Here is a 13841-nt window from a genome sequence, read left to right as displayed (position 1 = left end):
GTCTTATGGCTTGGGAGTAGAAGCTGTTGAGAAGTCTTTTGGACCTAGACTTGGCACTCCGGTACCGCTTGCCGTGCGGTAGCAGAGAGAACAGTCTATGACTAGGGTGGCTGGAGTCTTTGACAATTTTGAGGGCCTTCCTCTGACACCGCCTGGTATAGAGGTCCTGGATGGCAGGAAGCTTGGCCCCAGTGATGTACTGGGCCGTACGCACTACCATCTGTATTGCCTTACGGTCGGAGGCCAAGCAGTTGCCATACCAGGCGGCTGTACAATTTTTTTAGGATCTGAGGACCCATGCCAAATCTTTTCAGTCTCCTGAGGGGGAATAGGCTTTGTCGTGCCCTCTTCACGACTGTCTTGGTGTGTTTGGACCATGATAGTTCGTTGGTGATGTGGACACCAAGGAACTTGAAGCTCTCAACCTGTTCCACTACAGCCCCGTCGATGAGAATGGGGGCGTGCTCAGTCCTCTTTTTTTTTCCTGTAGTCCACAATCATCTCCTTTGTCTTGATCACGTTGAGGGAGAGGTTGTTAGCCTGGCACCACATGGCCAGGTCTCTGACCTCCTCCCTATAGGCTGTCTCATCGTTGTCGGTGATCAGGCCTACCACTGTTGTGTCGTCGGCAAACTTAATGATGGTGTTGGAGTCGTGCCTGGCCATGCAGTCATGGGTGAACAGGGAGTACAGGAGGGGGACTGAGCACGCACCCCCTGAGGGGCCCCCGTGTTGAGGATCAGTGTGGCAGATGTGTTGTTACCTACCCTTACCACCTGGGGGCGGCCCGTCAGGAAGTCCAGGATCCAGTTTCAGAGGGAGGTGTTTAGTCCCAGGATCCTTAGCTTAGTGATGAGCTTAGAGGGCACTATGGTGTTGAATGCTGAGCTGTAGTCAATGAATAGCATTCTCACGTAGGTGTTCCTCTTGTCCAGGTGGGAAAGGGCAGTGTGGAGTGCAATAGAGATTGCATCATCTGTGGATCTGAGTGATGTTAGGATATATAAGTTATCCGGTATGAGCTTTTGTGCCGAATACATTACGTTGTTACAGGTGTCAAGCTTATGGCCATGTGGCAGCAGTATGTAGGAGGGAGGTTCCTAGGTGTGAGAAGTATGCAGAAGGGCATGAGACAAAGGAGTGTGAAGCATTGGGGAAAGTAGTGGTATGTGTTAATTGTAGGGGTGCCCATGGGGCTGGGTATCCGAAATGTCCGGTGCGAGAGAGACAGGTTGAGGTTTCCAGGGTTAGAGTAGTGCAGAAGGTGTCATATGCTGAGGCAGTGAAGAAAGTAGAGGAAGATGGGGTCAAAGGGGGAGGAGTGGTGAGAGTAGTAGAGCCAGTACCAGTACAGAGGGATAAACCAACAAGTGATATAATTTATGTTTCAGTAAGGTTGGATATTTGGTATTTATAGCAATGGTTATCAACTGTACTGCAGGGATGGAGCGTAAGTCGCAGAAAATAGAGGTGGCAGCTGCAGAGAGCTATTTGGGTGTGTGGGACCTATCATCAGAAGAGTTACAGGGTGTGTTAAGTGGTGGTGTCCCATCCTTTCAGGCTGTTGGCCTGAAGTAGGACTAAATATATTTAAAATGGTATTTTATGGTAGTTATTATTATTATTATTTTATTTTTTTGTGAGTGTTAGATGGTGTTTGTTGTATTTTTTATTTTTTTAAAGCAAAGTATAAGGGAGTTATACTCCAGTCCAGGAGGTGGCGGTAATGCAACATTTATTGGATGCCAACCGCCGTTAAACCTCATCGAAGAAGAAGAAGAAGATGAACGGATCAAAGTACAGAGAGATCGTTGATGAAAACCTGCTCAGGACCTCAGACTGGGGTGAAGGTTCACCTTCCAACAGGACAACGACCCTAAGCACACAGCCAAGACAACGCAGGAGTGGCTTCGGGACAAGTCTCTGAATGTCCTTGAGTGGCCCAGCCAGAGCCCGGACTTGAACCCGATCGAACATCTCTGGATAGACCTGAAAATAGTTGTGCAGCGACGCTCCCCATCCAACCTGACAGAGCTTGAGAGGATCTGCAGAGAAGAATGGGAGAAACTCCCCAAATACAGGTGTTCCAAGCTTGTAGGGTCATACCCAAGAAGACTCGAGGCTGTAATCGCTGCCAAAGGTGCTTCAACAAAGTACTGAGTAAAGTCTCTGAATACTTGTGTAAATGTGAAATTTCCGTTATTTTTATTTGTAATACATTTGCTAAAAATTTATAAAAGCCAGTTTTTTGCTTTGTCATTATGGGGTATTTAATACATTTTTGAATAAGGCTAAACAAAATGTAACTATATAAACCATATAAAAATATAACTTAACAAAATGTGGAGAAAGTCAAGGGGTCTGAATCAGCGGCGGTCGGTGCCGTTTAAGGGAGGACCATTTTATTTTAATGAGCACGGCCTTATTTCTATTACAGCATGTTGGATGACTGTCATTCATATTCCATTCACCCAGTTCAATGTAACATCGATAGGTTTAGGCTACTACATGATACTCACATGTTCCCTTTATACCCATCATGAGGTTGCTACAACCTCGTCTATGAATGAACGTTTACAACGACGTAGAGACAAATGGACAGACAGTCACACACTCTGGCCTGCATCTAGCTGATCTAGGGTGTAATCATTAGTCCAACAGTTGCAAAACGAGAGTTTCTTATTGGGACAAATTCAAGTATGTTTTATCCCAGTTGTGTTCCGTTTGCTTTCGTTTTCAGAAACGTTTTTCAACAGAAAGAAAGTAAGCAGTCAGACCGGCGGGCCCTGGTGGCAATACATTTGTAAAACCAAAAGCTTACCTTGACTTGGAAGAGTTCCAGGTGTTGTGTTGGATAGTCATAGCTAGCTAGCTAACATAGCATCCCTCTGTTGGAGCAGGGTGTTTCAGTAGGCTAAACTAGCCAGCTAGCTAACGTAGCATCCCTCTGTTGGAGCAGGGTGTTTCAGTAGGCTAAACTAGCCAGCTAGCTAACGTAGCATCCCTCTGTTTGAGCAGGGTGTTTCAGTGGGCTAAACTAGCCAGCTAGCTAACATAGCATCCCTCTGTTTGAGCAGGGTGTTTCAGTGGGCTAAACTAGCCAGCTGCATTTGCTAGCTAAGTAAGTGAAACTGGAAAAAAAGTCCAATCTCTCTTCCTTCTCCTTCATTTTGGAAGAAATTCATTTTTTTCAAAACTGTTCAACTATTGGAGGACATCCTCCAGAAGTTATAATTACTGTGTAAGTCTATGGAAGGGGGAGAGAACCACGACCCTCCTAGGTTTTCTACTGAAGTCAATGTACCAAGAGGACGGAAGCTAGCTGTCCTCCGGCTACACCATGGTGCTACCCTACAGAGTGCTGTTGAGGCTACTGTAGACCTTCATTGCAAAATAGTGTGTTTCAATCAATTATTTGGTGACGTGATTATATTTAGTACAGTTTTATCTAAAAAGGATAACTTTTTTAAAAATGTTTTACCATAAATACAATTAATGAAATTCACTGAGGAGGATGGTCCTCCCCTTCCTCCTCTGAGGAGCCTCCACTGGTCTGAATACTTTCCGAATGCACTGTATATAGTGGACCTAGCCATGGTGAAAAGGTGAGGACAAGGATCCTGTTCAAGTGTTGTAGGAGGACAGAGAGGTGCTTTGTACTGAGGTGGGAGGGTGGAATCTCTGGCCCACATTCTACCGTGACAGCAGGGGTGTGTCTGTGATGTGGATGACTCAGTGTTTTTGGCTTCCATACTACTGTACCTACCTACCTACTGTACCTACCTACCTATCTACTGTACCTACCTACTGTACCTATCTACTGTACCTATCTACCTATCTACTGTACCTATCTACTGTACCTACCTACTGTACCTACCTATCTACTGTACCTACCTACTGTACCTACCTATCTACTGTACCTACCTACTGTACCTACCTACCTATCTACTGTACCTACCTACCTACCTACCTACCTACCTACTGTACCTACCTACTGTACCTATCTACTGTACCTACCTACTGTACCTACCTACCTATCTACCTACCTACTGTACCTACCTACTGTACCTATCTACTGTACCTACCTACTGTACCTACCTACCTATCTACTGTACCTACCTACTGTACCTACCTACTGTACCTACCTACCTACCTACTGTACCTATCTACTGTACCTACCTACTGTACCTACCTACTGTACCTACCTACTGTACCTACCTACCTATCTACTGTACCTACCTACTGTACCTACCTACTGTACCTACCTACTGTACCTACCTACCTACTGTACCTACCTACTGTACCTACCTACCTACTGTACCTACCTACCTATCTACTGTACCTACCTACTGTACCTACCTACTGTACCTACCTACTGTACCTACCTACCTATCTACTGTACCTACCTACTGTACCTACCTACCTACCTACCTACCTACCTACCTACTGTACCTATCTACTGTACCTACCTACTCCTCCGCTAGGTTAAAGGGTTAGGGTTAGGGGAAGGGTTAGCTAAATGGGTTAAGGTTGGGGGAAGGGTTAGCTAAATGGGTTAAGGTTTGGGGAAGGGTTAGCTAAATGGGTTAAGGTTGGGGGAAGGGTTAGCTAAATGGGTTAAGGTTGGGGGAAGGGTTAGCTAAATGGGTTAAGGTTGGGGGAAGGGTTAGCTAAATGGGTTAAGGTTAGGGGGAAGGGTTAGCTAAATGGGTTAAGGTTGGGGGAAGGGTTAGCTAAATGGGTTAAGGTTGGGGGAAGGGTTAGCTAAATGGGTTAAGGTTGGGGGAAGGGTTAGCTAAATGGGTTAAGGTTGGGGGAAGGGTTAGCTAAATGGGTTAAGGTTGGGGGAAGGGTTAGCTAACATGCTAAGTAGTTTCAAAATTGTTAAAAAAGTTGTAAGTAGGTGAAAAGTTGCTAATTAGCCAAAATGCTAAAGTTGTCCTTGATGAGATTCCTTTGGGTTGCTAAACCCCATCTACCCCGACCAACCACCCATCTACCCCGACCAACCACCCATCTACCCCGACCAACCACTCTACTACCCCGACCAACCACCCTACTACCCCGACCAACCACCCATCTACCCCGACCAACCACCCATCTACCCCGACCAACCACCCATCAACCCCGACCAACCACCCTACTACCCCGACCAACCACCCATCAACCCCGACCAACCACCCTACTACCCCGACCAACCACCCATCTACCCTGACCAACCACCCTACTACCCCGACCAACCACCCTACTACCCCGACCAACCACCCTACTACCCCGACCAACCACCCTACTACCCCGACCAACCACCCTACTACCCGACCAACCACCCTACTTAGTTTTGGCCTTAAGTAACCATCTGTCTTATGTAACATATCATACTGAACAAAAATATAAACATGCAACAATTTCAAAAGATTTTACTGAGTTACAGTTCATACACGGAATATCAGTCCATTGAAATAAATTCATTAGGCCCTAATCTATGGATTTCACATGACTGGGCAGAGGGGCGCAGCCATGAGTGGGCCTGGGAGGGCATAGGCCCACCCACTGGGGAGCCAGGCCCAGCCATTCAGAATGAGGTTTTCCACACTAAAGTGCTTCATTACAGACCGAAATACTCCTAAGCACTTTACTATGTTACGTCTAGGCTGCGAGGCTACGGGTGTGTTCCCATAAGTGTGTGTGCGTGTTCCCGTGCGTGTGAGTGTGCGTGTTCCTGTGTGTGTGTGTGTTCCCGTGTGTGCGCACGTGTGCCTGTTCCCGTGTGTGTGTGCGTGTTCCCCTGTGTGTGTGAGGGCCTTGGGTTCCTGCCAGCTGGTCAGAAACACACTTTCATTTTCGCTTTTGTGCTCCTTTCTCTAAAATCATGTGATCTTTCAGAACAGTGTGTGTGTGTGTTGATGACGTATGTTATGTAGATAGGGATATGAGAGGGCGACTATGGGTCTAATAAACTAACTCCTGATAAACAGACTCCGTTCAGACAGACAGACAGACAGACAGACAGACAGACAGGCAGGCAGGCAGGCAGGCAATGACTTCAACATGGATTATCTTAGCAAAGGAGAAATGCTCCCTAACAGGGATGTAAACATATTTGTGCACAACATTTTGAGAGAAATAAGCTTTTTGTGCGTATGGAACATTTCTAGGACCTTATGTAGTCTACCTTAATAGTTATAGATGGTCTCTATGGAAACAAGGGCCCTTATACAGCCCACGGTATGTAGTCTACCTTACTAGTTATAGATGGTCTCTATGGAAACAAGGGCCCTTATACAGCCCACTGTATGTAGTCTACCTTAATAGTTATAGATGGTCTCTATGGAAACAAGGGCCCTTATACAGCCCACGGTATGTAGTCTACCTTACTAGTTATAGATGGTCTCTATGGAAACAAGGGCCCTTATACAGCCCACTGTATGTAGTCTACCTTACTAGTTATAGATGGTCTCTATGGAAACAAGGGCCCTTATACAGCCCACGGTATGTAGTCTACCTTACTAGTTATAGATGGTCTCTATGGAAACAAGGGCCCTTATACAGCCCACGGTATGTAGTCTACCTTACTAGTTATAGATGGTCTCTATGGAAACAAGGGCCCTTATACAGCCCACTGTATGTAGTCTACCTTACTAGTTATAGATGGTCTCTATGGAAACAAGGGCCCTTATACAGCCCACGGTATGTAGTCTACCTTACTAGTTATAGATGGTCTCTATGGAAACAAGGGCCCTTATACAGCCCACTGTATGTAGTCTACCTTACTAGTTATAGATGGTCTCTATGGAAACAAGGGCCCTTATACAGCCCACGGTATGTAGTCTACCTTACTAGTTATAGATGGTCTCTATGGAAACAAGGGCCCTTATACAGCCCACGGTATGTAGTCTACCTTACTAGTTATAGATGGTCTCTATGGAAACAAGGGCCCTTATACAGCCCACAGTATGTAGTCTACCTTACTAGTTATAGATGGTCTCTATGGAAACAAGGGCCCTTATACAGCCCACTGTATGTAGTCTACCTTACTAGTTATAGATGGTCTCTATGGAAACAAGGGCCCTTATACAGCCCACTGTATGTAGTCTACCTTACTAGTTATAGATGGTCTCTATGGAAACAAGGGCCCTTATACAGCCCACTGTATGTAGTCTACCTTACTAGTTATAGATGGTCTCTATGGAAACAAGGGCCCTTATACAGCCCACTGTATGTAGTCTACCTTACTAGTTATATATGGTCTCTATGGAAACAAGGGCCCTTATACAGCCCACTGTATGTAGTCTACCTTACTAGTTATAGATGGTCTCTATGGAAACAAGGGCCCTTATACAGCCCACTGTATGTAGTCTACCTTACTAGTTATAGATGGTCTCTATGGAAACAAGGGCCCTTATACAGCCCACTGTATGTAGTCTACCTTACTAGTTATAGATGGTCTCTATGGAAACAAGGGCCCTTATACAGCCCACTGTATGTAGTCTACCTTACTAGTTATAGATGGTCTCTATGGAAACAAGGGCCCTTATACAGCCCACTGTATGTAGTCTACCTTACTAGTTATAGATGGTCTCTATGGAAACAAGGGCCCTTATACAGCCCACTGTATGTAGTCTACCTTACTAGTTATAGATGGTCTCTATGGAAACAAGGGCCCTTATACAGCCCACTGTATGTAGTCTACCTTAATAGTTATAGATGGTCTCTATGGAAACAAGGGCCCTTATACAGCCCACTGTATGTAGTCTACCTTACTAGTTATAGATGGTCTCTATGGAAACAAGGGCCCTTATACAGCCCACTGTATGTAGTCTACCTTACTAGTTATAGATGGTCTCTATGGAAACAAGGGCCCTTATACAGCCCACTGTATGTAGTCTACCTTACTAGTTATAGATGGTCTCTATGGAAACAAGGGCCCTTATACAGCCCACTGTATGTAGTCTACCTTACTAGTTATAGATGGTCTCTATGGAAACAAGGGCCCTTATACAGCCCACTGTATGTAGTTTACCTTACTAGTTATAGATGGTCTCTATGGAAACAAGGGCCCGTATACACCACCATGCTTGACCTTTGGTATGATGTTCTCACTGTGGAATGCAGTGTTTGGTTTTCGCCAGGCATAATGGGATCCATCTGGTCCAAAGAGTTGACTCAAGTTTGCCAAAAAGCACCTGGATGATCATCAAGACTCTTGGAAGAACGTTCTATGGACAGATGATTCAAAAGTATAACATTTTGGACGACATGGTTCCAGTAATGCCTGGCGTTTAATAATATCAATTATATAAATATATTCTGTTTCCATAGAGACCATCTATAACTAGTAAGGTAGACTACATACAGTGGGCTGTATAAGGGCCCTTGTTTCCATAGAGACCATCTATAACTAGTAAGGTAGACTACATACAGTGGGCTGTATAAGGTCCCTTGTTTCCATAGAGACCATCTATAACTAGTAAGGTAGACTACATACAGTGGGCTGTATAAGGGCCCTTGTTTCCATAGAGACCATCTATAACTAGTAAGGTAGACTACATACCGTGGGCTGTATAAGGGCCCTTGTTTCCATAGAGACCATCTATAACTAGTAAGGTAGACTACACTACCGTGGGCTGTATAAGGGCCCTTGTTTCCATAGAGACCATCTATAACTAGTAAGGTAGACTACATACAGTGGGCTGTATAAGGGCCCTTGTTTCCATAGAGACCATCTATAACTAGTAAGGTAGACTACATACAGTGGGCTGTATAAGGGCCCTTGTTTCCATAGAGACCATCTATAACTAGTAAGGTAGACTACATACAGTGGGCTGTATAAGGGCCCTTGTTTCCATAGAGACCATCTATAACTAGTAAGGTAGACTACATACCGTGGGCTGTATAAGGGCCCTTGTTTCCATAGAGACCATCTATAACTAGTAAGGTAGACTACATACAGTGGGCTGTATAAGGGCCCTTGTTTCCATAGAGACCATCTATAACTAGTAAGGTAGACTACATACAGTGGGCTGTATAAGGGCCCTTGTTTCCATAGAGACCATCTATAACTAGTAAGGTAGACTACATACAGTGGGCTGTATAAGGGCCCTTGTTTCCATAGAGACCATCTATAACTAGTAAGGTAGACTACATACCGTGGGCTGTATAAGGGCCCTTGTTTCCATAGAGACCATCTATAACTAGCTGAATATTTAAGCAGCAAGGCCAGAGGGGGTGTGGTATACGGCCATATAGCACGGCCAAGTGCTGTTCTTCCGCAGGACGCAACGCGGAGTGCCTGGATACAGCCCCTTAGCCCAGGTAGCTTAGTGGGTAAGAGCGTTGTGCCAGTAACCGAAAGGTCGCTGGTTCTAATCCCCGTGAAATCTGTCGTGCCCTTAAGCAAGGCACTTAACCCTAATTGCTCCTGTAAGTCGCTCTGGATAAGAGCGTCTGCTAAATGACTAAAATGTAAATGTAAAATGTTATATTGGCCATATACCACAAACCCCCCGAGGTGCCTTATTGCTATTATAATCTGGTTACCAACGTAATTAGAGCAGTAAAAATAAATGTTCTGTCATACCCATGGTGTACGGTCTGATATACCACGGCTGTCAGCCAATCAGCATTCAGGGCTCAAACCCTGTTTATAATGTAGTACATTCACTCACCCATTCATACCTCTCTCTCTCTCCCTCCCTCTCCATCTCCATCTCGTCCCACAACACCACCCTGTGGCCAAACATACACCCTGCAGCCTGGAGCTCCCACCAGTATGTTGTCATGGTTACTGATCCGTCTGACTTCCAGGATGGATTCTGCTCTGTTCTATTCTGGGTTAGAGATTAAACCAAGACGACACAGAGACATCGTGACTGGATGAAACACTATTTATTAACATTTACGTACAGAGAGAGAGAGAGAGAGAGAGAGAGAGAGAGAGAGAGAGAGAAAGAGAGAGAGAGGGAGGGAGGGAGAGAGGGAGAGAGAGAGAGGGGGAGGGAGTGGAAGAGAGAGAGAGGGGTGTTATGAATCTCTGCTTCTTATTGGATAAGAATGTCAATGTCAGGTCAATAAAACATTGTAAATTGAACATTGATATTGAGAGAGGGTGTCAGTCTTTTCAGTCAGGCAGTGGGGCAGGCTACTCTGGGGTCCTCTTTACTCCGTTTGTGTATCATATAGGCTGCTGCTGACAACGCTAGGACCCCATAGGTAGCCAGGACAAACTAGAGAGAGAGAGAGAGAGAGAGAGAGAGAGAGAGAGAGAGAGAGAGAGTTATGTCAGCAGTAGAGTTATGGCAGCACCAGCTAGTGTGTGTGTGTGTGTGTGAGTGAGTGAGTGAGTGAGTGTGTGTGTGTGAGAGTGTGTGTGTGAATGTTTCTGTGTGAGTGTGTGTGAGTGAGTGGAGTGAGTGAGTGTGTGTGTGTGAGAGTGTGTGTGTGAATGTTTCTGTGTGAGTGTGTGTGAGTGAGTGAGTGAGTGAGTGTGTGTGTGTGAGAATGTTTCTGTGTGAGTGTGTGTGAGTGAGTGTGAGTGAGTGAGTGAGTGTGTGAGTGTGTGAGTGTGTGTGTGAGTGAGTGAGTGAGTGTGTGTGTGTGTGAATGTTTCTGTGTGAGTGTGTGTGAGTGAGTGTGTGAGTGAGTGAGTGAGTGTGTGCGTGTGTGTGAGAGTGTGTGTGTGAATGTTTCTGTGTGAGTGTGTGTGAGTGAGTGAGTGAGTGAGTGAGTGTGTGCGTGTGTGTGAGAGTGTGTGTGTGAATGTTTCTGTGTGAGTGTGTGATGAGTGTGAGTGAGTGAGTGAGTGAGTGTGCGTGTGTGTGAGAGTGTGTGTGTGAATGTTTCTGTGTGAGTGTGAGTGAGTGAGTGAGTGAGTGAGTGTGTGTGTGTGAGTGTGTGTGTGAATGTTTCTGTGTGAGTAGTGGTGTGTGAGTGTGTGTGAGTGTGTGTGTGATGTCGTGTGAGTGTGTGAGTGAGTGTGTGTGCATCTTACGTTGCGTCGGCCCTGTAGTGTGTAGCTGTTGAAGTGTCTCCTCCATCCAGTCAGGTTCACAGTAGCTGGAGCCTCCATGCCAAACAACTGTTTCTGTTACACACACAGACACACACACACACACACACACACACACACACACACACACACACACAGACAGACAGACAGAGTGATAAAGTGATAGATGGATAGGTGTGTCCATTCAGATTGTCGTCACATCCACAGTGAGTAGGGATGAGGGGATCCATTAATCTGACCCGGGTGCCCAGGTAGGCCTGTTTTGCACCCGTGAAAGTCAACTGAGTCAATGGCAGAGGTGTGGTATTGGTTAACTACACTGAGTCAATGGCAGAGGTGTGGTATTGGTTAACTACACTGAGTCAATGGCAGAGGTGTGGTATTGGTTAACTACACTGAGTCAATGGCAGAGGTGTGGTATTGGTTAACTACACTGAGTCAATGGCAGAGGTGTGGTATTGGTTAACTACACTGAGTCAATGGCAGAGGTGTGGTATTGGTTAACTACACTGAGTCAATGGCAGAGGTGTGGTATTGGTTAACTACACTGAACAAAAATATAAACGCAACAATGTAAAGTGTTGGTCTCATGTTTCATGAGCTGAAATACAAGATCCCAGACATTTTCCATACGCACAAAAAGCTTATTTCTCTAAAATGTTGTATATAAATTTGTTTACATCCCTGTTAGTGAGCATTTCTCCTTTGCCAAGATAATCCATCCACCTGACAGGTGTGGCATATCAAGAAGCTGATTAAACAGCATGATCATTACACAGGTGCACTTTGTGCTGGGGACAATAAAAGGCCACTCTAAAATGTGCAGTTTTGTCACACAACACAATGCAACAGATGTCTCAAGTTGAGGGAACGCGCAATTGGCACGATGACTACAGGAATGTCCACCAGAGCTGTTGCCAGAGAATTGAATGTTCATATCTCTACCATAAGCCGCCTCCAACGTCATTTTAGGGAATTTGGCAGTATGTCCAACCGGCCTCACAACCACGCCAGCCCAGGACCTTGACATTGTTGCGTTTATATTTTTGTTCAGTATATTTAGCAGTCTTATGGCTTGGCTGTAGAAGCTGTTGGTTCCAGACTTGGTGTGTGGGAGCAGAGAGAGCAGTCTAGCCTGGGGGGTCACTCGGTTTACCTACCTTGACCTCGGTGATCAGATGACCGAAGCTCGTGAGCGGGATCCTTGTCTTTACCGGGGATGTTGGCATGGCTGAGGAAACTGGCTGAAGGTTAGGTTCATGTCACGTTCACTAGCCTACAACACATGCAAATAACCAACTGTCGTTTCAAACCAGACAACCGTTAGATTACCATGAACACAAACAGACTCATGCCACAATATGTATCATTATTGTAAAGCGACATTATACTTACTGCAACAGCTTGGTAAGAACACACACCACTTTCCTTACACAATGTTTGATATGTAACCTTTCTTCCGGTTTAATTTGATGGACAGTGTATCTACCCAGTCAGGCTTTAACATTCAAAATCCCATCCAATGACAGTTACACAAGCGGCAATGTCGGATCCCAGCGTGTCTTCTCCTAAACAGACAGCAGTTGGCGCCAGAAACACTCTCAGTTGAACAGAAAGCCGACCAATAACGCTGCAGACATTTCATTCTTAAGGCCTTTATAGACATGGGACACGTTTCCATTCGGCAAAGCAAGTTAAATAAACAGACATTAACAGTAAACATTACACACACAAAAGTTTCAAAAGAGAATAAAGAGCGTAAAGACGTTTCAAATGAAGAGTTTCATTCCAAAACGCTATATATCCATGTTCAGAAATGTTGGTAAATTAGCTTTTATTGTTCAAAGAAATTATGAAATAAGATTGGTGTGTTGTATTCCCTATCTAATCATGGCATTGGGGTTGTTCAATGACGGACATGTATTTGTTTAAAATCTATCACTTGATGGTTTCATTTCAGAGAGACAAATAATGTTGATTTTTGAAATGCAATACAGCCCCCCCACTCTCAGAGATAATACGTTTTACACAGTCAGATGGGACAAATAACTACATGCTTTATAATAAATAATATGCCATTTAGCAGACGCTTTTATCGCGACTTCAGTAGTGCATACATTTTGCTTTGGTCTTTTGATGTACTGGCTTAAGCGCCGTACCGCTGAGCTACAAAGGACCACATTTATAAAGAACTGTACAAATGATACATTTGTGACATCAATATATATATATATGTGTGTGTGTGTGTGTGTGTGTGTGTGTGTGTGTGTGTGTGTTATATATGTGTGTATATGTTTTAAATCAATACAGTAATATGAGATCTGTATGCAAAACATTTACAGTACATTTGACATTTTAGTCATTTAGCAGATTCTCTTATCCAGAGCGACTTACAGTAAGTGCATTCATCTTAAGGTAGCTGGGTGAGACAACCACATATCACAGTCATCTACACAGGATAGGAACATTCCATTCCAGCTAAGCAATGGATATAAAGCGTTTAGCAACCTGGTAGCCTAACTAGACCAGTATGTAGCTGGATAGCAACCTGGTAGCCTAACTAGACCAGTATGTAGCTGGATAACAACCTGGTAGCCTAACTAGACCAGTCTGTAGCTGGATAACAACCTGGTAGCCTAACTAGACCAGTATGTAGCTGGATAACAACCTGGTAGCCTAACTAGACCAGTCTGTAGCTGGATAACAACCTGGTAGCCTAACTAGACCAGTCTGTAGCTGGATAACAACCTGGTAGCCTAACTAGACCAGTCTGTAGCTGGATAACAACCTGGTAGCCTAACTAGACCAGTATGTAGCTGGACAACAGTAACTACCG

General features: G+C 44.8%; 1 long non-coding RNA gene across 4 annotated transcripts; it reads right to left on the bottom strand.

Annotated features, from left to right (window-relative positions):
* Positions 1–9866: 9866 nt before the first annotated feature.
* LOC121557034 lies at positions 9867–12538 on the bottom strand. Of its 4 annotated transcripts, none has more exons than XR_005998272.2 (4): positions 12401–12538; positions 12166–12304; positions 10988–11080; positions 9867–10223 (listed from the first exon to the last, which is right to left on the bottom strand). It is a non-coding gene; the product is annotated as an uncharacterized LOC121557034 (long non-coding RNA). The 4 variants fall into 4 exon arrangements; XR_005998269.2 differs by having other exon boundaries at positions 12166–12281; positions 12401–12533; XR_005998271.2 differs by having other exon boundaries at positions 12166–12249; positions 12401–12530.
* Between the last annotated feature and the right edge of the window lie 1303 nt (positions 12539–13841).

The sequence above is a fragment of the Coregonus clupeaformis genome, unplaced genomic scaffold, assembly GCF_020615455.1.
Source record: "Coregonus clupeaformis isolate EN_2021a unplaced genomic scaffold, ASM2061545v1 scaf0078, whole genome shotgun sequence".
Classification (NCBI taxonomy): Eukaryota; Metazoa; Chordata; class Actinopteri; order Salmoniformes; family Salmonidae; genus Coregonus; species Coregonus clupeaformis.
The sequence above is the reverse complement of the archived record's forward strand: the minus strand, read 5'-3'. Positions and strand labels throughout refer to the sequence as shown.